Below are 26646 nucleotides of genomic sequence, written 5' to 3'. Positions count from 1 at the left end.
AAATTTTTTTTTTCAAAAAGACCTTATAGTTTTTGAGAAAATTGATTTTTAAGTTTCAAGGGCAAAAATGTCTTTTAAATGCGGAAAATGTCAGTTTTTTTTGCACAGGTAACAATAGTGTTTTATTTTCATAGATTCCCCCAAGTGGGAAGAGTTTTACTTACTTCGTTCTGAGTGTGGGAAATATTTAAAAAAAACGACGTGGGGTCCCCCCTCCCAGACCTCTTTAACCCCTTGTCCCCCATGCAGACTGGGATAGCCAGAATGCGGAGCACCGGCCGCGTGGGGCTCCGCACCCTGACTATACCAGCCCGCATGGTCCATGGATTGGGGGGTCTCGGAAGGGGAGGGGCAGCCAAGCTTTCCCCTCCCCCTCCGAGCCCTTGTCCAATCCAAGGACAAGGGGCTCTTCTCCACCTCCTCTTATTCCCACTGATCCCCTTAATATACCCTGTGAATTTGGTGTTCCTAAATTTTAAGCAGGCTTTGCTATTAACCGTTAAAGTTGGCGGGTTTTTAAATGTATATATTTTTCCTTTGAAACTTTAACATCGATTTTCTCAGGTCTTTTTGAAAAAAATGTTTTTCCTCTTATTCCTTCTGATCTCCTTAATATATTCTCCAAATTTGAGGCTCTAAGCAATTAAGGGGGCTTTGCTATTAACCCTTAAAGTCGGCGGCTACCTAACATTGATCCATGCGTCAACTTTTCCGCTTGGCAGCATGACCTTACGCATTATTTGCTAGTAGGAATTTACGCGTAAGCCAATAACGTAACAACCTGAATTACAGTATTCTTACGCGTAATTGCGTAAGGGCTATGCGTAATTACAGACATGTACCGTAAATGAATGTCTATGCCGTAAGCGTAATTCCGTAATGCGTAATAGCGTAAAATTACGCGTAATGATCCGTAAGCGTAGTTTTTTCCATTACGCCCAGCACTGCTATCAGTGATAAGTGACTGTATAGTTTGACAAGACTTTACCAGAGGAGCTGGCAAGGTACTATCAGACACGGTAACTGTATAGGAGCTGGCAAGGTACTATCAGTAACAAGTGTCACCTCACCAGTGGAGCTGGAGGGTAATACTACAAACACCTCACCAGTGGCAAGGGCCCACTAGTGAGAGGAGTGGTCGGACAGGCAAGGTTCGGCAACAGAGAGGCAGTATCAGTACAGAAAGGACAGGCAGGAGAATAGTAGGTAATCAGGCAGAGGTTCAGCAACAAGGGTCAGATAGGCAGAAGTACAGAATCAGTAAGCAAATGCGAGGTCAGAGAATAGCCAGAATCATACACAGGTAATCAAATAATAACAATATACAATAGTCCTAGTCTTGTGTGAAATCCCTGGTTTCCTCCCAGATCAAAGCACACCGGATACTAGTCTAAGGTCTGAGCGCTAACACGAAGTATTCACGACAGCAGACCGTTAGCTAATGGAGAGCGGAGGCTTAAGAAGCAGAGGAAGGCTCTCAGCCGCGCCCAGCTCGGAAACAGCCAATCCGAGCGGCGAGAGTCACCTCCGACGTCAGCTGACCGGCAGATCAGCTGACGCGTCCTCTCCCAGCATCAAAGGTCCTGTCTCTGCGCGCCCCCATGAGCAGATGACAGTACCGTTCCCGGCGTTTTAAACGCCGACGGAGCGGATAAGACCAGGGAACAGGGAACACAGGCGGCTGCGGCCATACTCCGCACCTCCGCAGCCGCCATATTATTGATTTTTACAGTTGCGTAATATGTCGGTGCTATATAAATACTTAAATAAGTAAAATAGATAAATAAACAAAGTGAAGCCAGAAGAAAGAAGAGCAGGAGGGAGAAGTACATCAGCAGGAGCCTGGTCTATTTTTGCATAGCCGTACTCCATTCTCCATTAGCCTGGAGCTTGGTGACAATCCCTCTTCTGGTGACAATCAGTAGCTGACACCCCTTTCCCATGAGAAAGCTTTACCTTTCCTTGAATAGATCATGAGAGGGGTGTGGCTGATATTGTGCAGAAATTCCTCTCACAGTGTGATGTCAGGGCCAAGGCCCTGACAGATTCCTGTCTGTGAACCTTGTTGCATTGCAGGAAATAACAGCAGCTAAATATTAAAAAAATGGTTAGTAGATGTGTATAGATAATGGAAGTTGGTTCTGTCTTTTTATTATCATGTCTGCAAGCAGGAAAGGTGATTACTTGCCGGCGTAGGGTGGATGAGACAACATGAGCAAATTACACGCAAATATCAACCATGTCTTGACTTCTCACTTTACAATATATTGATTTTATCCCCCTACTACTATCTCTTGGTAAAGTTCCTCTTCAGTGCAGCTTAGATTTACAAAGTGTCTAGTTGCGGGCAAGGTGCGGACACTGCACAATACACAGCTCTATCTGACAGCTATAGGCGAGGCCCAACACTCGCCGGGGTCTGGGGAAAAAGATGCTGTATTGATGTTATTGATGTTAGATTTGTACGGTAATGTGCCACTGGGGAAATTACCACGTTGCCTGTGAGGACCACCAAGAAACAGCTGAAAGGTAATGTGTGCATCGTCCACCAGACACGACGCTGATGAATGGTCAAGCACAAATGCCAGACTGCAGGACTGTACCCCAGACACAATCCTCTATTAGAGCAAACAACAAAATGAAATGTAAACAAATCTGATCACTGGTCGTTTAGCAGAACGCTCACACCCTCAGCAGCAGAGATGTAACCTGTGCTGGAAGGGAGACAGCAGATATTGAAAACAACAGCTGCCCAGACATCTTTAACCTTTTAAACACCAATTTAATTAGAAGGTTGCCAGTGCTCCAGGCTGATTTATTATGAGCAGCAACAGCCTTAACAGCCATTCATTTGAAGGCTACAACAAAATTATCATGGGCAACCCTGCAGATCAACACCCCCTCCCCCCCCCCACACATATAATGGCCGGTAAACTCCTTAACCCTCCCCCCCCATCCCCCATTGTGGCCACTCATTCCAACGACCCCTCACCTCGCCAACTGCAAAGTGGCGCCGGGAGCTCTGTGATAGGTACTGCTGTGATGCGCGCAATGTGGGTGGTCCTGTGCGTGAAGTAGCTCTGCGCGGCTAAGTGTACGCATAGCTACTTAAGGGGCACTAAAGGCTCTTCACAGCGGCGCTAACACTTAGCTCCGCTTTGTGAATCAAGCCCATTGTATTTATTCTTACAAGCGCTGGGGAAATCACTATACAACGCGCTTTTTCAAACGTTATACTATTACCCTATACCTTCTATCGCAAATCGCCCCAAAAATGGTACAGGCAGTGCTTTGGTGAGCGGATCGGAATTTAATCAGTCATATGTGAACACTCTCATAGGGAATCATTGCACAAGCGCTTTTAGAGCGATTTAAAAAAAGCCAAAAGCGCCCTTAGTGTGAACAAGCCCTTATGGTTAGCTCTATCACTGGACCTGCACATGCGACTGGATGTTGGCAGCCAAAGGGGTAGCTGGGGTCAATAAATGCCAGACTGTGGGGATGCTTTCAAGTCAACACCATGGGGAATGGGGTACAGCATTGTGTGTGTGTTTCCAACCAGAGGCAGCTCCAGCCATCCATGAATGACGTAATCACGCAGTATTGGCTGACGTGTAGTGAATGAATCTATGGTCTGTCAGGCATCCGGGTGAACTCATAGGAACAATGGCTGTGCAGAGATTCAGTGATTACGATTTTTTTTTACCACAACTAAATAGTCGTTTAACCATATCAACATTTTTTGAATAATATGTTAATAATGCTCTTATTTTAAAAAGACAGGACTGTAAATATTGCTACTGCTATGACACTGCAACGTTCCTTCTTTTCTGTGTTTGCCCATTTCCAGGGACGGACTCCAGGCCTCAAAGGCCTGGGCCTCGGGTGGCTGGTAAACATGGAGGAGGAGACTGCGAATGGAAAAACAGAGGTTGAAGGAGAGGAGCTGCTGCCCAAGAGAGATGTGTGTGAAAGAGGAGATGCTGTGCATGGATTTTACAAATGGAGAGGTGGACCACTGCTGCACATAGAAGGGGAGCCACAAGAAGCTAACCTAGGGGCGGAAAAAGTATATATCTGTCCTTGTCCATTTCAAGTGCTTTGTATTACAGCTCCTCTATTACAGTTCTTCCACATCATACTGTTTCTTTCTTAAAGGACAACTGAAGTGAGAAAAATAATGAGGCTGCCATATTCATTTTCTTTTAAATAATTTCAGTTGCCTGGCAGCCCTGCTGATCTATTTGGCTGCAGGAAGTGTCTGAATCACACCAGGAACAAGCATGCAGCTAATCCAGTCAGATCTTAAAATAATGTCAGAAATACATGATCTACTGCATGCTTGTTCAGGGTCTATGGCTAAAAATATTACAGGCAGAGGATCATCAGGATAGCCAGGCGACAGGTATTGCTTAAAAGGACACATCCGAGGACTATATAAATAACAAAATCCATTTACCTGGGGTTTCCTCCAGCCCCTGCCAGGCGCCCTGTGACCTCGCCGCAGCTCTGCTCCACGCTGGTGGTCTGGGGTCCCCTTTGGCGCAAGATGCCGACTGTGCCTGCGCAATCGGCTCTCAGAGTCACGCTGACTTCATCCGGACTGTACTGTGCAGTGGTTCTGAGCAGAACAGCCCGGATGACGTCAGTGCGACTGAGTAAGCCACACAGTGGAAGAAGCAGGAAGATGCCGACCTGGCGAGGTCAGCATCTGCACCGGAGGGGACCGGGAGCCAACAGAGCTGTGGCGAGGGAACAGGTCGGCTGCCAGGGGCTGGAGGAAGCCCCAGGTAAGTGGATCTTTTTTTTCCCTTGGACCTTCCCTTTAAAGGACATCCAAGGTGAAAATAAATGGATGAGATAAACAATTGTATCTATCCTCCTTCTCCTAAGAATGACTTTTTAGATATCCCACAGTTCTACCTTATATTTAAATCTAGTTTTTAAGTTTTTACTGTTTCATTGTCTTTGCTCAATGACACCTGTATTGAAGTATGCCAGAGCTAAAATCTATGAACTATTCACCCTTTGTATCGCTTTCCTGCTTTCAGAAGCCATTTTCTGCCATGAAAGAGGTTTATGGTTGTAATTCCTTTTCAGTGACCGGGCCTTATTCTATAGTCCGATCCAGTCCCGACCCAGACAGAAACTGCCACTTGCATACCTGATGTTTAACTCTTTCAGGCAGAGAAAGGAAAAAAGAAGCACAGCATAGTCAATTGTGTGCTTGGTACTGTACATACACGTCTATCTCATCATGTCACATGTCACCTTGGTTGTCCTTCTAAAAGAAAATATATATGGCAGTCTCCATAGCCCTCTTGCTACAGTTGTCCTTTAAGGTGGTCATACTTTTGTTGATATTTTCCATCAATATCCAGCCACTTCAATCGTTTGATTGAATCTGCAAGAACTGATGCCACAAACAATCCTGAATGATCAATTTCTGCTTAAAATCGATCATTTCGGTAAATCGAGCCAGATGGAAGATTTTAGTTGACCGGCGGTGGGTCGTGAGAGCGTCCTACTTTCACCTGTGAGCCGGCGCTTGCTTCCACCTGGGTCTTCTCTCCACCACTGCCAGGGTTTCTACCTATCGCTTCACTACTGAGGAGTTGAGTATCACGCACTAAAGAACAAATACCTGAGGCCTCTAGTGGTCACAAAAGGTACGCACCACGGTGCTCCTAGTGTTTGGCCTCTAGCATTTAGTCACATGACACACAGCTCCCCGGGAGTGAAGAGACAGGGAGAAGTGTGGGTGGAGAGAGGGGGAGGCTGGCACTGCCATTTTGAACATGTATTTCAGTACTTACAGTAAGGCAGAAGGGATACTATGCAGCTGTGTGGGTGCCAGGACAGGTGACCCCAAGGTGGGCGACTGTTTCGTACCCTTGGCTCTTGTTCACCACAGGGATCGTAGCTCAAGGACAGGGAGAAGCCCCTGTTGTGGAGAGAAGACAAAGGAGGAAGCACCGGTGGACAAGTAAGAGAAGATCCATTGCCTCGACACTAGCTGCCCCTACACTCTGCCCAGCCCTGGGGATGGCGGACTTCAGGGGATCCGAGAGACCTGACAGCCAGGCCATACAGATTTTCAAAAGATTTCATGCTGAAATCTATTGACAATCTGTGTACAGTGTGTGGAGGGATTCAATCAGATAGATCCTTCTCTGATCAGAGACTGGTCTTTTTGATGGCCTCAGTGACCAATGTAAGGCCAGCTTCACTGTACCCCTTACTGTACTACTATAGTGTGCCCTACAATTCTTCCTCCCCTTCCCCCTACATTTTGGTTAGGCCTGTTGTAGACTGGCACATTGGTTAAGGTTCCCATCAACGATACAACCTTCATTGTACAATATTACCACTTCTATGTAATATAAGGGTCTCCCTAAAGTGTCCATTCAAAGTATATTCACTCAGTTTAACCTTCTACTACATAGAATTGGTAGGATTTTTCAATCAACATTGTGTCGTTAATGAACACCTTTAAGTTGCTTGCTTTCTCTTTTTCCTCTTCATGCACTGCACACTTATCTTCATTCATCCTCACAGCATGAGGGTCTTGTTAGGCGGGGACACGACAGTCATGTGACCAATAGGCCAGTAGTGCAGGAACATGGAGGCTGAAACTTGGGATAAGCAGCCAATATAAGATGAAGACAAGTAGGAAGCGAAGAAGTACCTCACCTCGCTAACTAAGCCAACAACCCTTTCCTCTCTCAGAGGGGCTGGGAAGGGAAGTTCCTCAGAATGCTTGTTGAGAAAGCCTTAAGTAATCTACACCTGCATTGAACTCTGTCTGTGCAGCTCCCCTGAGAGACGTTTGTTTACACCAGAAAGTTATGTCAGGGTCAAAAACTCGAGCAGTATGGTCAGCATCACAGATACTTCACAGTCTCATCAATAAAAGTGAAGAATTTCTGCTGAACAGAGCTATAGCTAAACCAACAGAACATACGTGTGGGATCCCATTGGTCAGGGAAGCTCTCCCATAGGTTTTGTTAGTAGAAAGGTCAGGAACCCTCATATGGCAGAAGTGATGGATGATGGTGTGTCTAGAGTCAGTCCTTGTACCCTCAAAGAACAAAGTAGGTAATTATAGCATGAAGTTGGCACCACCAGTATAATAATGAGCTCTTTTATTGTATCCTCACATCAAAGACAGGAATTAAAGGAAACATGAGATTAGATAATAAGGTGTATTTATACTTACCTGGGGCTTCCTCCAGCCCCATGAGGTGCGTGGGGTCCCACTGCGTTCTCTCCGGCCACTCCGTCTTGCAGCTATTTTACCCTGTAATCAGGATGGCCACGCTCTTCAGAGCATACTTCTGCGCAGGTGCAGAACGCTCCCGACTGTGGAAGAGCAACGGGGCGTGCTTGTGGCCAAACCACGCATGTACTGAAGGGCACAACTCACCCCAACTGACTGGATTACTGGGTCATACCCAGTAATCCAACCCCTCATGGGGTTGGAGGAAGCCCTAGGTATATATAAATACAGCCTATGATCTAATCCCAGGTACACATTAAGACCCGGTTCACAACGGAACGGTTTGCCAACGGAACGTAAGGATCCATATTCCGTTCCGCCGAACGGACAAAAAATGCAGCTGGACCCAATTTTCCAGACCGTTTCGCTCAGCAAAACAGAACCGGAAGGTTTTGCAGCATATAGGAACCAATGAAAATGGACGTTTTACAACACACTGGCTGTAAAACGGACCGTTTTCACCGGATCCAGCTGGCCTGATCCGTGTGTCCGCTGCTGTAAAACGACGCTAATGTGAACCGGGCCTTAGGCAATGACAGACCACTGTTTGGGGGTATTATCCTTTTGTCAAGTTGCAATACTGCATGTATTTTGTTCACCTTACAGATGCTTAATTCAAGTAGATATACTTCATCAGAACTTTTTGGGCCCCCTATAAACACTTTTAATTCCTTCTTTTGCCCCCTAATCCTAGAAAATGTAAAAACCTTCAACACAAGGCCCTGCTCCTAGTACACTTCCTACACCCACTTGACAGAGGCACTGGGTACACCTTAAAGGGAACCTGAAGATAGAGGTATTTAGAGGCTGACATATTTATTTTCTTTTTCAATAATGCCAGTTGCCTGGCAGCCCTGCTGATGATTCTGGCATCAGCAATGTCTGAATCACACACCTGAAACAAGCATTTGGATAATCTTGTCAGATTTTTGTCAGAAACACCTGATCTGCATGCTTGTTCAGGGTCTATGGCTAAAAGTATTAGATGCAGAGGATAAGCAGGAGAACCGGGCAATTTGCAGTGTTTAAAAAGAAATAAACATGTCAGCCTCCATATACATCTTACTTCATGTTCCCTTTAAAGCACACCTACACTGAGAGGGACAAGGAGGCTGACACATTTATTTCCTTTTAAACAATGCAGATTGCAGACAGTCCTGCTGATCCTCTGTCTCTGATACTTTTAGCCATAGACCCTGAACAAGCATGCAGATCAGATGTTTCTGATTGAAGACTGATTGGATTAACCACATACTTGTTTCAGGTGTGTGCTTTAAGGTGCGTACACACGTGCGACTATAGTCGTTTGAAACGATCGTTCCCCGATCGTTTCAAACGACGATCGTTTAAAAAAAGCATCCAACGATCATTAAGTCTAACGACGGACGAGCTAGATCGTTAAAAACGAACGATCTAGCTTGGCGGATTTTTTACCAACGACGATCGTTTGCAAAAGTAGTACATCGTTGGAAACGGTCGTTCGTACTAGGCTTGACATGCGCACATTTCGCTATTTCTCCACGAAACTTCTCATTTTTATGCGCAAGCGCAATAGTTGCTTTATGTGATGTAACGTTCGTTCTAACGATCAGATCGTTACACACATTTAAAAACGAACTTTACTTAGGTCGTTCTTTCATCAATTAAAAGTTCGTTCGTCGTTCTCAGCGAACGATCGTTGTCGCATGTGTGTACGTAGCATTAGACTCTGCTGCAGACATCGACAGGACTGCCAGGTAAATTGCATTACTTAAAGGGGAACTGAAGAGAGAGGTATATGGAGGCTGCCATATTTATTTCTTCTTAAGCAATACCAGTTGCCTGGCAGCCCTGCTGATCCTCTGCCTCTAATACTATTAGCCATAGCCCCTGAACAAGCATGCAGCAGATCAGGTGTTTCAGACTTTAAAGTCAGATTTGACAAGACTAGCTGCATGCTTGTTTCTGGTGTTATTCAGACACTACTCCAGAGAAATAGACCAGCAGGGCTGCCAGGCAACTGGTATTGATTAAAAGGAAATAAATATGGCAGCCTCCGTATACCTCTTACTTCAGTTCCCCTTTAAATCAGACCTGAACTCAGAACTTCCTCTCTGCTCTAAAAGATAAGCAACAGCAAAATAACCTTTAAAGAAAAAAAAACACTTCAGGTCACAGCAGATACAAATCCTGCAATACATCTTCAGTGTTTCTACTTCCTGATTTCATGGAAGCAGACATAGGGTTAAAATCCTGTGCTTGCAAATTAGCTGCTCTGTCAAGGCAGTCAGCTGACAAAGCTGAGAGATCAAATTACAGTTGTGATTAGTCACAGATGAGGGGGGAAATAGGCTAAACTCTATAAATACATACAGGGCGTATTTCTCTATGTTTTCTTTCTGTCCTGTGCAAGGGTTCAGGTCCTCTTTAAATGGAAATAAATATGGCAGCCACCATATCCCTCTCACTTTAGTTGTCCTTTAAGGATGTTACATCAACTTCTGTCTATGTATGGAGCAAAGACCGACTTCATGAGATTTCAGACGGCTTTCCTGTCTCCAAAGCAATCCTCCAGAGCAAATAAGGCTAATGAAGCTTCCTGTTGACTTAGGCCTGGTAAACATTCAAAACAGCTCGCTTATGGTACATAAATACAGCCCCGTGGCTAAAACAATACATAAACGGTTATGGAAAATGAACATTACATGTCACCAAATCGTTCAGCGTGACCTTTCGCCCAGTCTGCCCCCCTCCCCACTCACCATACTCATTTGGACTCTCGTTATGACATAAGCTGAGGTTCCAGAGGAGCACAGATGTGAGCTCCGAGCACTGAATTCTGCTAAGGGTTACTCTTCATCCCCAGCTCAGCAAATTCATGTGACAATTGTCCTAGGGATTTTCTGCTTGCTCTTATGATGTCATTGAATCTTTTTTAAGTAACATTGTTTCCAACAATATAAAAAAAACACCACTCAAGGCCTAATAAGCATTCATCCTATAAAATACCCCCTTCGACGTGAAAGAATGATGGAACTGGACTGGTCCACATTATGGTAGATGAAATACTCCCAAGCAAAGGCCTGGAGGCTGCAATCTTGACAGAATGGATTTAATACACCTATTTTCTTCTCCTGAGGTGATCTATAATTCATGTCCATCAACATTCAACAACCAACAAGACCAAAAAAAGAATCTTTGCCTACATGTCTTATCAACATATAGGATAGTTTAGTTCTTGCTTAGCTTTGAAAGGCTGAATGTGAATATGACATGAATGCCTTTCCTACAAGGCCTGTGTTTCTGCTACGACAGGATTGGTCAGAATCTGGTGACATCAATGTCGTCTGCTCAGATGTTTTGTATCAAACATATGTTCCCTATTGAGGAAAAATATAGGTATGTGTTTTGCAACTGGCATTACCAGATGTGACGTAGAGCCTGGCAAGATTATTCCACCCTGTCTCCAAAACAATACCAGGGACGCCTCACGCACGATTAGCAGAGCGTTCCCAAGACATCCGGTCTACACACCCTACAGAAACACTGTGTACATGTGTGTTTTTGACCTTCAAGCTATTCCTGTTATCCACCTCCTCTACACAGAGAGACCAGGGAGGTCTCTGGTCAACAGCAATGGAAAATCAGAAAAATCAATTGCGGCTCGTCTCGTCTCAGCCAGTCGTTTCTAGAAACGGTCTCTCTGGCTGGTCCCCCATTCTCGACACAGAATGCACGGTACATTCCGTCAAGGAGGAAGGATGGGGGGGGGGGGAGTGACCAAACCATGCAATAAATGCAAATCCAATGGCAAACAGTAGACCCTCCTGAGCGTCGGAGAGAGAGGCCCGAGACGTGTTTATAGCAGGACCCTCGACACAGAGGGGTTAATTCATTAAGGCAACATAATGACCAATTCCCTACAGAGGCAATTGTCGTCTCTCCTGTACCCATACACCCATCCCCCGTCCCTGCACGGAAACACAACACTCTCAGGGAGATGGAGGCTCCCAGATGTATGCGTGGAGACCGAAGGGTTAACACATGTATATAAATATAGGCACACATCTGTGCAGATGGATGTATGCACTATATATATATATATATATATATATATATATATATGTGTATATATATATATATATATATATATATATATATATATATATATATATATATACACACAAACACAGAAAATATATTACAGTACTAATTGCATCAAAGACAGAAAACGAGAACAGATGTTATCCTCTGCCATGACGATCCTCTGGGGATCTTGGCACACAAGGTGTCACTTTGGCAGCAACAATAAGGAAGAGATAAGGATTGAACGTGAAGAAGATGCCCCCCCCCCCAATCCTCCCAGTCCAGCCACAGCCATGCACTGAGCATCACCATCACTCACCCAGGCACAGCGAACAATGCTCTCTCCTCCTCTGCCTCTATCCTCCCCCAGGATCAGGGAATCTCCTCTATTCCTCGCCCATCAGGAGGACATGGATACGGTGGCGTTTTATTCCAGGGCTGGGATGCTGCGCTGCCCTCCGCCTGTCCCTGCGTGTCTCCCCTGGACCAGGCGAGTCTCTCTCCTCCTGGATGCTGAGGCTCCTGTGCTGAGCAGGAGAGGGAGGGAAGAGAGGATGCTGCTGCGCACAGAGCAGGTGCAGGCACAGCAGCCACAGCCACACACTCCTCTTCCCTGGGAGGATGGATGACGGATCAGCCTGGATGCAAACAATGGCTGGGCAACAGGCAGACACGGTGCCTCCCAAGTACTGCCTGCCTGCCTTTAGGGCTGATGCTGCTGCTGCCGATGCTGAGGATGATGAGAGCTGTCTCCAGTGCAATCCACACCCCTAAAACATAAATGACTGCTTTCCTTTGAGCTCTGGAAAAAAAAGAGGAGCCTGAAACATCTATAGCGACACCCCCACCTCTTGATGTCACAGATTGCACCACCCATTAAAGGCACTCTAACCTTAGGTAGCTTCACAATTCCATATGTGCTGGTAAGATGAGGTTTGACCTGGCTCTGCTCAGTACAGGTGGGCTCTGCCATAGCTCTATATTGCCCCACTGTGTCACTGACCCTCCTTGCTCCTCAGATGTATGTTTTAGGTTTTATGTACAGATCAGGGCTATCCAATAGAAGAATTCACAAATGTGCAAACACTTTTGTTATTGTGTATTTGGGGACAGTTTAGGGTATTATGTGGCACTCTACAGAACACATGAAACAATTCATGTCACTACATTTCCTTCAGTGGAGCTCTCAGTCAAAACTCCACCATAGTCACAGTCGAAAGGTGCTTATTAAAGGGAACCAGAGGTGAAAGGGATATGGCTGCCATACTTATTTCCTTTTAAACAATGCCAGTTGACTGGCAGCGCTCCTGATCCAGTGTCTCTAATAAGTAGCCAAAGACCCTGAACAAGCATGCAGCAGATCAGGTACTCAGGACTTTTACTGGATTAGCCATATGCTTGTTCCAGGGTTCTGACTCAGGTACTACTTATGCCAGAAGCTCAACAGGGCTGCCAGGCAACTGACATTGTTTATATGGCAGCCTCCATATCGCTCTCGTTACAGGCTCCCAATGCCAGTAGCCTGGCAGCCCTGTTGATCTTCTGCCATAAGTAGTGTCTGAGACAAAACCCTGGAACAAGCATACGGCTAATCCAGTAATACTTGAGTCAGAGTAACTGATCTTCTGCATGTTTGTTTAAGGTCTATGGCAAAAGAATTGTTCTGAAATTCGGATCAATTGGTACCACGGATGGTACTCGATCCAATCAATCATATGGGTCGATCGATCTGGAGATTGTACCATTAGTGGGCACCTAATCTGATCAAAAATATAGATTGTTCACTAGAAATTGTACCGCTAATGGGCACTTTAAAGAGATACTGAAGCGGTAAAAAAAAATTATGATATAATGATTTGTATGTGTAGTACAGCTAAGAAATAAAACATATGGAGCAGAGACAAATGTCTATTATTGTTTCCAGTACAGGAAGAGTTAAGAAACTCCAGTTGTTAACTATGCAAAAGAGCCATTGAGCTCCAGGACTTTCAAAGTCGCAGAGAGCTCTGTCTTCTGAAGCTTGTTATCTCAACTGTCAGTCATTGTATCTTCTTTTTCTCTCCAGAGGACAGGTCAATAGTTCACAAGACTGCTCTGTAAAAATATTTAGAATGCTGAGTAGTGTGTAAACTGCAAATATTAGAGAATGATGCAATGCTATAAAAATGTTATATAACTGAAAATAAAAATATGAGAATATTTTCTTTGCTACTAATCTTCTAGTAATTATCCGTACTACACAACCAATTCATTATTTCGTAATTTTTTTTTTCATTTCAGTGTCTCTGTTTCGTGGGAACCTTTTAACATAGCAGTATGTTTTTGGAGTGCGGAGGAAACCAGAGTGCTGGAGGAAACTCATGCAAACAAAGGGAGGACAAACCAACTCCATGCAGATGGTGTACTGACCAAAATAGGATACTAACGTGCTGCATTTAAATTACTTTATTAATTTCTGTCCTGTTTACAAAGAAGCGTGTGTGTTTATTAAAACAAAAACAAAAAGAAGGCATTTGCATGTGTTCCTGCTGGTGTGCAAAACTACTATCCATATAGAGCATCAGTTCAGCACAATGGGCAGAGCCATCTTAATCATTCCTTTGTGCCTTTATCAGTCAGGGTAGGTTCACAATGCGACGTTAAAGTCGCGCGTTATAGCCCTTTCTAACGTGTACAAACGCACTGCAGAGTAAAGTCAATTCTACATTCACAGTGCTTGCGTTGCGTTATAGTGTAACGCAGCATGTTCTGTGAAAGTAGTGCTTGCAGTGCGTTTGGCACGTTAGGGGCTGCGTTACTGTGTTTGCACATGCTCAGTGGATTTTGTTTTTAATAAAAAAAACCTAACGCATGTGCCGTTTTGCGCGCATCAGGATGCCACGATAACGGCGCATTTGATGCGACGTTAAGGTCGCATTGAAATGACAGCTAAATGCAACGCAATATAGCATAACGTGTACTAACACATTATGCTTTTGCGTTGCGTTACTACCTGCGGTGCGACCTTAACGTCGCACCAAAAATGCAACGTCAACTGTGAACTTAGCCTCAGGTGTGAATTCTGAACCTGCAACTTGTTAGTCTGACAAAGTCCTTAATTCCAACTTAAAGTAAAGTTTTGCCTTAAAGGACAACTGAAGAGAGAGGTATATGGAGGCTGCCATGTTTATTTCCTTTTAAGCAATACCAGTTGCCTGGCAGCCCTGCTGACCCTCTGCCTCTAATACTTTCAGCCATAGACCCCGAACAAGCATGCAACAGATCAGGTGTTTCTGACATTATTGTCAGAACTGACAGATTAGCTGCATGCTTGTTTCTGGTGTTATTCAGACACTTCTGCGGCCAAACAGACCAGCAGGGCTGTCAGGCAACTGATATTGTTTAAAAGGAAATAAACATGGCAGCCTCCATCGTTCTCACTTTAGTTGTCCTTTAAGGCTGGTTTCACAGTGGGACGTTAAAGTCCCATGTTACAGCAGCCAGTAACGCAGCCTAACTCACAGCACTGTAAAATCAATTGTGCTGTTTACAGTGCACACGTTGCGTTACATTGTAACGCAGCACGTTTAAAGGGAAGGTTCACGCAGGAGCTGTAAAAAATAGAAATCAAAATCCACTTACCTGGGGCTTCCTCCAGCCCGTGGCAGGCAGGAGGTGCCCTCGCTGCCGCTCCGCAGGCTCCCGGTGGTCTCCGGTGGTGAGCCCGACCTGGCCAGGCCGGCTGCCAGGTCGGGCTGCTCCTGCGCTCCAAGTTGCGTGTCACTTGTGCGCGCTGACGTCATCCGACGTCCTCCGGGCTGTACTGCGCAGGCGCAGAACTTCTGCGCCTGCGCAGTACAGCCCGGAGGACGTCGGATGGCGTCAGCGCGCACAAGTGACACGCAACTTGGAGCACAGGAGCAGCCCGACCTGGCAGCCGGCCTGGCCAGGTCGGGCTCACCACCGGAGACCACCGGGAGCCTGCGGAGCGGCAGCGAGGGCACCTCCTGCCTGCCACGGGCTGGAGGAAGCCCCAGGTAAGTGGATTTTGATTTCTGTTTTTTACAGCTCCTGCGTGAACCTTCCCTTTAAACAAAGTGCTGCATGCTGTACCTTATACTGGGCTAAGCCATGTTAGACTGTTTGCACATGCTCAGTAATGTTGAAGGAGGAGATCTCCCCTCCTCCTCCTCCGCAGCCAGCCACATTGCTAATTAATATTCACTGCACTGTGGAGACTACTGGTGGGACTGTAGTGTTGTCCGGATCATGAACGAATCGTACATTTGATCCTGATCTTTTTTGTGAGTCGAATCATCCGGATCATCACAATGAAAGATTCGGTTCACAGGATGTCTGTCTGGAAGAAACAGGAACATACAGAATGTACAGTGCAGGAAAAGTCCTGTCCTGCTAGTCATTTAACCCCCAGTCTGCTTCCCTAGTAAAATGATTCAAATGATTCGGTTCAAAGATCTGGATCTTTTCAATGATCCGATTCAAATGATCCCAATCCTTAAAAAGATCCGGACTTCTTATCACTAACCTGGAGCTGCTGCTTTGAGAGCTGCATAACGCAGCTCAATCTGATGTCCAACTTCAACACCACCATGCGCTGCTTTAGGGGCACGTTATGCGACCATAACGTCCCCTAAAACGTAACGTCTTGGTGGGAAAGTAGCCTAAAGCATAACTATCTTGCAGAATTTCAAAATGTACTATAAATTACTTTTTTCCGATGTCGCTGTCACTTACAGTAGGTAGTGAAAATCTGATAGATCTGTCAGGTTTAGACTAGTCCATCTCTTCTTGGGGGATTCTCACTTATTTTTTATTTACAAAAGCACTTACTGAACAATAGTTGTTCAGTCCAACTGCCAACATAGTGTGCAAACGAGCAGGGAAGCTGTCTGATATCTTTGTATAGATCCATTCCAGGGAGTGCTTTTGTAAAGAATAAAGGTAATACAGTGGGATGCAAAAGTTTGGGCAACCTTGTTAATTGTCATGATTTTCCTGTATAAATCGTTGGTTGTTACGATAAAAAATGTCAGTTAAATATATCATATAAGAGATACACACAGTGATATTTGAAAAGTGAAATGAGGTTTATTGGATTTACAGAAAGTGTGAAATAATTATTTAAACACAATTAGGCAGGTGCATAAATTTGGGCACCACAAAAAAGAAATGAAATAAATATTTAGTAGATCCTCCTTTTGCAGAAATTACAGCCTCTAAACGCTTCCTGTAGGTTCCAATGAGAGTCTGGATTCTGGTTGAAGATATTTTGGACCATTCCACTTTACAAAACATCTCTAGTTCATTCAGGTTTGATGGCTTCTGGGCATGGACAGCTCTCTTTAACTCACACCACAGATTTTAAATTATATTCAGGTCTGGGGACTGAGATGGCCATTCCAGAACGTTGTACTTGTTCCTCTGCATGAATGCCTTAGTGGATTTTGAGCAGTGTTTAGGGTCGTTGTCTTGTTGAAAGCTTCAGCCCCGGTGCAGCTTCAGCTTTGTCACTGATTCCTGGACATTGGTCTCCAGAATCTGCTGATACTGAGTGGAAACCATGCGTCCCTCAACTTTGACAAGATTCCCAGTCCCTGCACTGGCCACACAGCCCCACAGCATGATGGAACTACCACCATATTTTACTGTAGGTAGCAGATGTTTTTCTTGGAATGCTGTGTTGTTTTTCCTCCATGCATAACGCCCCTTGTTATGCCCAAATAACTTAATTTTAGTTTAATCTGTGCACAGAACCTTATTCCAAAATGAAGCTAGCTTATCCAAATGTGCTTTAGCATATCTCAGGTGGCTGTTTGTGCTTTGGGTTTCCTCTGCATCACTCTCACATACAGCATATCCTTGTGTAAAGTGCGCCGAATTGTTGAACACTGCACAGTGACTCCATCTGCAGCATGACAATGTTGTAGGTCTTTGGTGCTGGTCTGTGGGCTGACTTTGACCGTTCTCACCATTCGTCGCTTCTATTTATCCAAGATTTTTCTAGGTCTGGCACTTCGAGCCTTAACTTGAACTACGCCTGTGCTCTTCCATTTCCTCAATACGTTCCTAACTGTGGAAATAGACGGCTTAAACCTCTGAGACAGCTTTCTGTATCCTTCCCCTAAACCATGATGGTGAACAATCGTTGACTTCAGGTCATTTGAGAGTTGTTTTGAGACCCCCATGTTGCTACTCTTCAGAGAAAATTAAAAGAGGAGGGAAATTTACAATTGACCCCCTTTAATACGCTTTCTCATAATTGGATTCACCTGTGTATGTAGGTCAGGGGTCACTGAGCTTACAAGCCAATTTGAGTTCCAATAATTAGTTCTAAAGGTTTTAGAATCAATAAAATCCGAACAGGCTGTAATTTCTGAAAAATCTACTAAATATTGATTTCATTTCTTTTTTGTGGTGCCCAAATTTATGCACCTGCCTAATTTTGTTTAAATAATTATTGCACACTTTCTGTAAATCCAATAAACTTCATTTCACTTCTCAAATATCACTGTGTGTGTCTCCTATATGATATATTTAACTAACATTTTTTATTGTAACAACTGAAGATTTATACAGGAAAATCATGACAATTAACATGGTTGCCCAAACTTTCGCATCCCACTGTATATCCATGAGATGGACTAGTCCAAAACCTGTCAGATCTGTCAGCGTTTTACTACGTACTGTGACAGTGACATAGGAAAAATTTAATTTATAGTGCATTTTACTCTCGGGCTGGTTTCAGGCTGCAGATTGGCGTTAGCGGTGTGGCCCAGGGGCCTCTACGTACCACCACAAACAAGCCTTTGGGAATTACCGCATTGGTATGCAGTAATCCCCATCTGGCAGCCGGCCAAGCAGGAAGTGATGCTCACTTGTGGCCGAAGCAATCACGTGCGTAGAAGGGTACTGGTAAAATACACTTCTGGGTATGCGCAACGCGTAAAACCTTCAGTGGACATTTTAGCAATGTATGCATCGCCATGGACTTACTTGACATCTGGTCCATTGCATGTTGCCGTAGGTTGCTGCAGAGCCGCTCGGTACTGTAGGTTTGCCCTAGCATTGAGGATGCAGCGAAAATTACATCCATCACATCGCACCATACCGTGTCAGCAGTCACGGATTTACATCACAGGAGCCTATAAGCACAGATGTCCTGGCACCCTAGACTTTGCCCTCCATGCACCTACAAACCCCCGCCAAACTGCACCGCAAGTGTGCTGGCTCTTCCAGATGTCACTTCTCCCTTACTTTCCTTGCCCATTATAGGTAGCTACAGGTGCCCCTTAGTATTAGGTAGCCAGAACTATCCTCAATATTAAATATTTAGTAGTGCCCCCAACTACTAGGAGATCTGGAAAAGTGAGATGCAGAGAGCTAGGTGAGTAACCTCTCATTTACACTCTCATCAGGTCTCTGCATAGGGAGCGAGGGAGGGAGGCACTAGGAGAGGGGAGTGTGCCGCCTTTTCATCATCAGCCGCCTGTAGGCACGTGCCTACAGTGCCTTATGGTAAATCTGGCCCGGCGTGCCGGTATGCAAGTCCCAGTAGGCTTTCATCGCCCTGCGGCGGGGTGTGGTCATGGGCGTCCGCACATACAGCAAAACCGGGCATCTGCCCGAGCCTGGCCGCCCGCTGCCCCCCCCTGGCCGTGTGCCCGTGCAGCCAGCAGGAGGGGAACAGCGCAGAGAAGAGAGAGAACTATGGGCACAGTGGGGAATGAAGTGTGCAGTGGCTGGCAGCGGGCGGAACTTACCTCACTCCTGCGCCAGAAGTTCTGGTGCCGCACTCTGGTCTGGATCAGGCCAGAGTAGCGGCTAATCCATCCGGCGCGTGCGACGAGAGGAGGTAAGTTCCGCCCGCTGCCAGCCGCTGCACACTTCATTCCGGACTCCGGAGGGGAGAGCGAGAGAGGGAGGGAGAGCCCTCTAAGGTGAGTGCCCATAGCTCTCCCTCTTCTCTGCGCTGCTCCCCTCCTATTGCACACATGGCCACTTTTTCTGGGGACATATACCCCTGCCTACATATACTGGGACATATACCCCTGCCTACATATACTGGGACATATACACCTGCCTACATATACTGGGACATATACCCCTGCCTACATATACTGGGACATATACCCCTGCCTACATATACTGGGACATATACCCCTGCCTACATATACTGGGACATATACCCCTGCCTACATATACTGGGACATATACACCTGCCTACATATACTGGGACATATACCCCCTGCCTACATATACTGGGACATATACCCCTGGCTACATATACTGGGACATATACCCCCTGCCTACATATACTGAGACATATACCCGCTGCCTACATATACTGGGACATATACACCTGCCTACATATACTGGGACATATCCCCCTGGCTACATATACTGGGACATATCCCCCTGGCTACATATACTGGGACATATACCCACTGCCTACATATACTGGGACATATACCCCTGCCTACATATACTGGGACATATACCCTTGCCTACATATACTGGGACATATACCCCTGCCTACATATACTGGGACATATCCCCCTGGCTACATATACTGGGACATATACCCCTGCCTACATATACTGGTACATATACCCCTGCCTACATATACTGGGACATATACCCCTGCCTACATATACTGGGACATATACCCCTGCCTACATATACTGGGACATACACCCCTGCCTACATATACTGGGACATATACACCTGCCTACATATACTGGGACATATCCCCCTGGCTACATATACTGGGACATATCCCCCTGGCTACATATACTGGGACATATACCCCCTGCCTACATATACTGGGACGTATACCCCTGCCTACATATACTGGGACATATACCCCTGCCTACATATACTGGGACATATACCCCTGCCTACATATACTGGGACATATCCCCCTGGCTACATATACTGGGACATATACCCCTGCCTACATATACTGGGACATATCCCCCTGGCCACCTATTCTGGGGACACCTATAGACCTGGGGCTACCTATTTTTGGGGAACCACTGCTGTCAGATTGAGTGTATTTTGGGGAACTGCTGCCAGGTGAGAGGTGTCTACATATTAAGGGGGCATTCTGCCTATTTATGTGAAAAGCTGTCTATTTATGTGCCTCATGACTGCTGAATTTGTCTTGTTGCCGGCCTCATGATTGCCGAATTTGTCTTGTTGGGGGCCTCATGTTAGCTGAATTTGTCTTGTTGGGGGCCTCATGATTGCTGAGTTGGTCATGTTGGGGGCCTCATGATTGCTGAATTTGTCTTGATGGGGGGGGGGGGGGGGGGGGGGCTCATGATTGCTAAATTTGTCTTGTTGGGGGTCACATGATTGCTAACTGCGAGACTATGGAAAAAGCTGAATCATCATCATATGAGACAATAGCATTAAACCTACTTTTTCCTCTTTTTAAAACAGAAAATGAAACTGGGAGGTTCTAAAAAAAATGAATAATTTTTTTCAGGAGTACGATGGATGAAATTGTTTATCTTCTCAGTTTATTTTCAACTTAATTTTCCATAATGTTCATGTATGAGTTAAAACGTTTGTATTTAGTTTAAATTGCTGTTGGCACTTTGTGATAGTAAAGTGACTTTGCAGTTTGGACACTCGACCTCCAAAAGGTTCGCCACCACTGTCCTAATCTAATGTCCCACCATTGCTTAGTTCATGTAAACTTGTCTCCACCCACGACCACACCCACATTCTGGTTCATGACCACACCCATTTTTTGGCGCGGCGCGCTAAGCGCGCCGCAAGACGTATCTCCACGTAACTGTTTGGGAGTGAGTTTCTCCAATTGTGTGTTTGGTAAGTTTTAGAGCAGTAGGAGACAGGCCTTGGACGTGGCAGCTCCAAGGTTTTGGCTGCGCTCACATATGGTGTTAGATACTGGTTCTGGGGCCCCGGGCAGTGAGAGTTCCCGGGGCCCCAGGCTGGCTCATGCACCATTGTTTTTAATTATTGTAGTATCCCATGCAGTTTAGTTAGGAGGGGGGCAGATGAGAGGGAATATCCTGCACGCTGGTGCCCCCTGCTGGTCATATAGCCATTGTCTATATGCAACTGAAGCCCTCTCCAACTAATTGGCTGACTTGCTCAGCTTCTGCTTGATTATCACTGCAAGCTAGGTGTATTATGTGTGCACTTCTCATTGGCTTATAAGCAGCCTGCAGGCTTTATAAAGCAGCAGAGAACTGTTTGGGAGTGAGTTTCTCCAATTGTGTGTTTGGTAAGTTTTAGAGCAGTAGGAGACAGGCCTTGGGGGTGGCAGCTCCAAGGTTTTGGCTGTGCTCACATATGGTGTTAGATGCTGGTTCTGGGGCCCCGGGCAGTGAGAGTTCCCGGGGCCCCAGGCTGGCTCATGCACCATTGTTTTTAATTATTGTAGTATCCCATGTAGTTTAGTTAGGAGGGGGGCAGATGAGAGGGAATATCCTGCACGCTGGTGCCCCCTGCTGGTCATATAGCCATTGTCTATATGCAACTGAAGCCCTCTCCAACTAATTGGCTGACTTGCTCAGCTTCTGCTTGATTATCACTGCAAGCTAGGTGTATTATGTGTGCACTTCTCATTGGCTTATAAGCAGCCTGCAGGCTTTATAAAGCAGCAGAGAACTGTTTGGGAGTGAGTTTCTCCAATTGTGTGTTTGGTAGCTCCATTTTTTGGCGCGCGTCACAACACCAACCCAAATTTGCGGCGCGCATGCGCGCCGCCCCGCTTTTTACTCCCCACTTTTTGCCCCCCCCCCCCCCCCCCCCGGAAAATTTGCTGCGGACGCCCATGGGTGTGGTAAGCATACCTTACCGCCCCAGTGGGAAAGGACCCAGAGAGGAATGTACATTTTATATGTATGCACGTTCAACTGTAACATTTTTGCAATCGTGGTCCTTTAAGACACTAAGTTATTGATCTTCAGTGAATCCTCCTCTGAGAATCCTCAGATGCAATATGTTAGCACTAAACCACAGTAATACTTCACTTGGTGTTGCTTTCAGCTCCCATTAAAAAACACTCTAATCTCTGTGAGATTAAATTACATTTGTTATGATGTAATATGAAGCTATGGAGCATTTATGTACACCAGTCACATGTGAATCAGTCCTATTTCCGTCTAAGATTTCCATGTGTGCGTTGTGGTTAAGGAATAAATATTATTTGATTGACTCGATGTCCCCATGGGCATTCCATTACTATTTCTATGCACATCAGGAACATAGTGGTGCAGTGAATGGGCTGGCAACCTAGGCACCTAGGGGGTAGCTTACCGCATACATGTAAAATGGGTGCTGCAGTAATTTGGGTGTCGGGAATAGCCACTAGTAGGATATCAGTAAAATTACTGATCTTCTACTATTAGGTTCTGTGTAAATACTATACAAAAATATATATATTTTTATATTTAACCTCACCCCATTTCCATTTGAACCCTCATTCTATCGATTCCTAACCGGAACCAACAACCCTAAGCGATGTCTGACCTAACTGCCCCCACCCTTCAAACCAACACCTAAACCTAGCCAACCCCCAACTGATGCCTAAGGGCCCGTTTCCACTAGAGCGAATCTGCATGCGTTTCCTGCATGCAGATTCGCATAGACTTCCACTTGTCAGTATTTCTGAGCGTTTTTCTGTGCAGAAAAAAATCTGCATGGCAGAGCCATCAGAATTCGCATACCGCTATGCAATCCGCATACAATGTATTTAATAGTAAATTCGCATGCGTTTTTTGCATGCAAATTTTCATGCGAATTTGCATAGAAACAATGGAAAAGCACACAGGCACTGCCATGGTTAAATTCGCATAGTCATCCATGCGAAAGCGTATGCGAATTTGCATGAAAATTTGCGTAGAACCGCATGCAAAATTTGCATCCGCATGCAATTTTTTTACGCAGCGATTCCCACCGCACAAGTGGAAACGGCCCTAACCCTAACCAACCATCTGATGCCTAACCCTAAGGGCCCTTTTCCACTAGCGGCGATTGCGATGCTGAATTGCAAAACAATAGTGATTTTAAAAGCGCTACAGTGTGCTTTTTAACATAGGAATTGCTGTAGGTAATTTCCACTACCGTGATTCTTTTTTTATCCAAGCGCGATCGCGCCGCGGACTTTTGCCGCGATTTTGCTATGCAGTGCATTGCATAGCAAAATCGCAATCGCCAGGAAATTTTGTACTTTTCTGAATCGCAATCGCTAGCGTATAGCACGAACACTAGCGATTGCTAGTGGAAAAGGGCCCTTAGGGTCCTTTTACACTATATTAGTTGCAGTCTGATTTTAATTGAAAGGGCAACTGATGTCCAGTCCAGTGTCCATGTTTCCCTATGGCCTTTTTCACACTATACACTGACAAATGGAAGCTTTTTTCATAATGCACTGCTATGGAGAAAAATAATGCATTAAAATGCATCAAATAGCAATGCATTCAGTGTAAAAGGGCCCTTACCAACCTCCTCAACCAACACCTAACTTTAAACGAGCCCCCACCCCATGCTTAACCCTTACTGATCCCCCGACCATTGCCTAAACCTAAGGCCCCGTTTACACTTAATCAGTTGGTACGCGTTTTTTTTCTTCTTCATAGCAGTGAATTGTGAAAAAGATTTCAGTTAAAAGGCGTTAAGTGTGAAAGGTGCCATAAGAAAACATGGGCATTACTTTGAAAATCAGTTGTCCTTTCAGTTATAACTGAGTGCAACTGATTAAGTGTAAACAGGGCCTATCTGTCCCCCCCCCCCCACCTGCCGCAATCCCCACTGCTACCCGCGCCGCCTTTGCTGCAGTTCCAGTGCCTGCTATTTTATTGGGAGCTGCCCCAGGTGCCCATATTAATAGCTGCGATGACAAAACATATTGTTAATTTTTATTGATATTTTACTATTGCCTAACCTGACCCCATTATCTATTAAACAATCCCTCTATCGATTCCTAACCTGGAACCGACACCTCTGAACAATGTCTAACCCTACCCGCGATCCGCCCCAATGAACACTTATCTATAACTGACCCTGCAACCGATGCCTCACCTAGCCGACGCTGCCATGTGATGCCTAACCTTAACTGACCCCCCACCAATGCCTAACCCTAACTGACCCCCAAATTGATGCCTAACCCTAACCAATACCCCCCACCAATCACTAACCCACCCTGCTATCTGATGCCTATTTGCCCTCCCCCACACCTGTCGCAATCCCCACTTATATCTGTGCCACCTTTGCTGATGTCCCGGTGCCCGCTATTTTATTGGGAGCTGCCCTAGGTGCCCATGTTAATAGCCACAGTGACAAAAAGTGAGCGCCCAAACTAAACTGATTCCTCTAGTGCCCAAATTACCAGCTTTGAAATGTACCACCCTGTAGGAATCATGACTTGTGGTTGACCTGATGATGAGGACACATGCCGGTGCTTACGGCTCTTATCACACTGGAGCATTGCATTATAATGCAACCAAAAACCACATCCGCTGATGTTACACATGCAAAGAAGCAACTAACTAAGACGCACATTCATTGGCTAAAATTATGTTGATTAACATGTGCGCTCCTAACAACGCACTGCAAGTTCTGCGCAGTGGAATCCATTGCACCCCAGCGCAATTGATGAGGTGGGAAACTGTTTATAGATTTTGAATCACATATCGTTACAGTGCGCAGAACAGTGTCTGTTGCGATGTTACGGCAAGAGATGAATTAAGATATAATTGGGCCCTAGACAAAGTAGTCGATTTGGGGCCCCCTTGTGGTCTTTTTGCTAAAGTGAAGAGAAGTCAAAGAAGGTGGCTGGTGGGTTCCTTGACACCCACTTGGCCCCAGGCAACTGGCTAGGTTTCCTGGTGGATGATCCTGCTCTGCTTATGACACAGTGTTTTAGTGTGAAAGTACTGTACCTGAAACGCCCATGATCACTGTGATTGTCAACAAGAAGAGGCCACAGCAGCCTCAGTCACCAAGAAAGCTTACTACTTACTGACATGGTGACAGGAAACATTGAAACTCGTGATTATAAAATACTGGTGTTTTTATTTAAAATATAAAAGTAAGTAACATTAAAGGACAACTGAAGTGAGGGGGATATGGAGTCTGCTATATTTATTTCCTTTTAAGCAATAGTGCTCCCAAAGACGGGCGGCGGCATGAGAGAGCATGGGTGCGCGAGAGAGCGTGCTCGCGGGTGTACAGTATGAAGCCGCCCATCTTTGGTTTTATCTTTGGCCAATTTCATTGGCTTCTGACCTTGTCATCACTGTAAGCCAATCCCATTGGCTTACATTGATGGACAGGTGCAGGAACCAATGAAAGTGTCTCCTGACCGGCGCACAGAGATCTGCCGTCATAGAGACGACAGAGAGATGGACATGCGGCATTGGGAAAGCAGCATGACTGGTGAGAGCGGCGAATCGCCGGTAAGTGCCGTTTTGCGGTACCAGCAGTCTATGGTCCTTAAGGGGCCAGGGACTGCTGGTACGGAAGTAGTTAAAGGGGCACTACAGCAAAAAACTGTAACATTTAAAATATGTGCAAACATATACAAATAAGAACTACATTTTTTCCAGAGTAAAATGAGCCATAAATTACTTTTCTCCTATTTTGCTGTCACTTACAGTCAGTGAGTAGTAGGAATCTGACAGAAGCGACAGGTTTTGGACTAGTCCATCTCTTCATAGGGGATTCTCAGCAAGGCTTTTATTCTTTTATAAAGATATTCCCTAAAAAGGATTTAAACAATGATGCTGGCCAGCTTCGTTGCTCGCTATACAGTTTTTTGGCAGTTGGACAGAACAACTGCCATTCACTAAGTGCTTTTGAAAATAAATATATCCCTGAGAATCCCCTATAAACAGATGGACTAGTCCAAAACCTGTCACTTCTGACAGATTTCTACTTCCTACAGTAAGTGACAGCAACATAGGAGAAAAGTCATTTATGGCTCATTTTACTCTGGGAGAAATGTACTTCTTATTTGTATATGTTTGCACATATTTTAAATTTTACAGTTTTTCACTGTAGTGCCCCTTTAAACACACATACTGTAGATGTCTTCCATCAGGTATTTCACCACATCAGCAGCGTAGCACAGTTTTTTTTAGAGTACAACTTCAGAGGTAGGATTTAAAAAATGATAGTAAGGGCATAGAGAACTGGCTAAACAATATTCTTCAATTACTTATTAAAATATAAAATAAAAAAAAAGCATTGTTTAAATATTTATAGCGAAAGAGAAACATAATTTACTAAACAAATAAGACTTACTACAGTATATAACACTCTTT

The 26646-nt window shown here is 45.2% G+C and overlaps 1 protein-coding gene and 1 long non-coding RNA gene across 4 annotated transcripts in view; one reads left to right on the top strand and one right to left on the bottom strand.

The window, feature by feature from the left end:
• LOC137524995 (sodium channel protein type 2 subunit alpha-like) overlaps positions 1 to 12182 on the bottom strand; it is a 351655-nt gene extending 339473 nt beyond the window's left edge. For all 3 annotated transcript variants that reach the window (XM_068245607.1, XM_068245605.1, XM_068245608.1), the window contains exon 1: positions 11664 to 12182. The gene's annotated coding sequence lies outside the window, so the exon portion shown is untranslated. The remainder of the gene's footprint in view (positions 1 to 11663) is intronic.
• Positions 1 to 13715, top strand: part of LOC137524997 (uncharacterized) — a 37893-nt gene extending 24178 nt beyond the window's left edge. The window contains exons 3-4 of the long non-coding RNA XR_011022830.1: positions 3851 to 4069; positions 13625 to 13715. This is a non-coding gene — a long non-coding RNA (uncharacterized lncRNA). The remainder of the gene's footprint in view (positions 1 to 3850; positions 4070 to 13624) is intronic.
• Positions 13716 to 26646: the final 12931 nt, after the last annotated feature.

This window comes from Hyperolius riggenbachi, chromosome 7 (genome assembly GCF_040937935.1).
Source record: "Hyperolius riggenbachi isolate aHypRig1 chromosome 7, aHypRig1.pri, whole genome shotgun sequence".
NCBI classification, from domain to species: domain Eukaryota; kingdom Metazoa; phylum Chordata; class Amphibia; order Anura; family Hyperoliidae; genus Hyperolius; species Hyperolius riggenbachi.
This window is presented reverse-complemented; position numbering and strand designations above follow the sequence as displayed.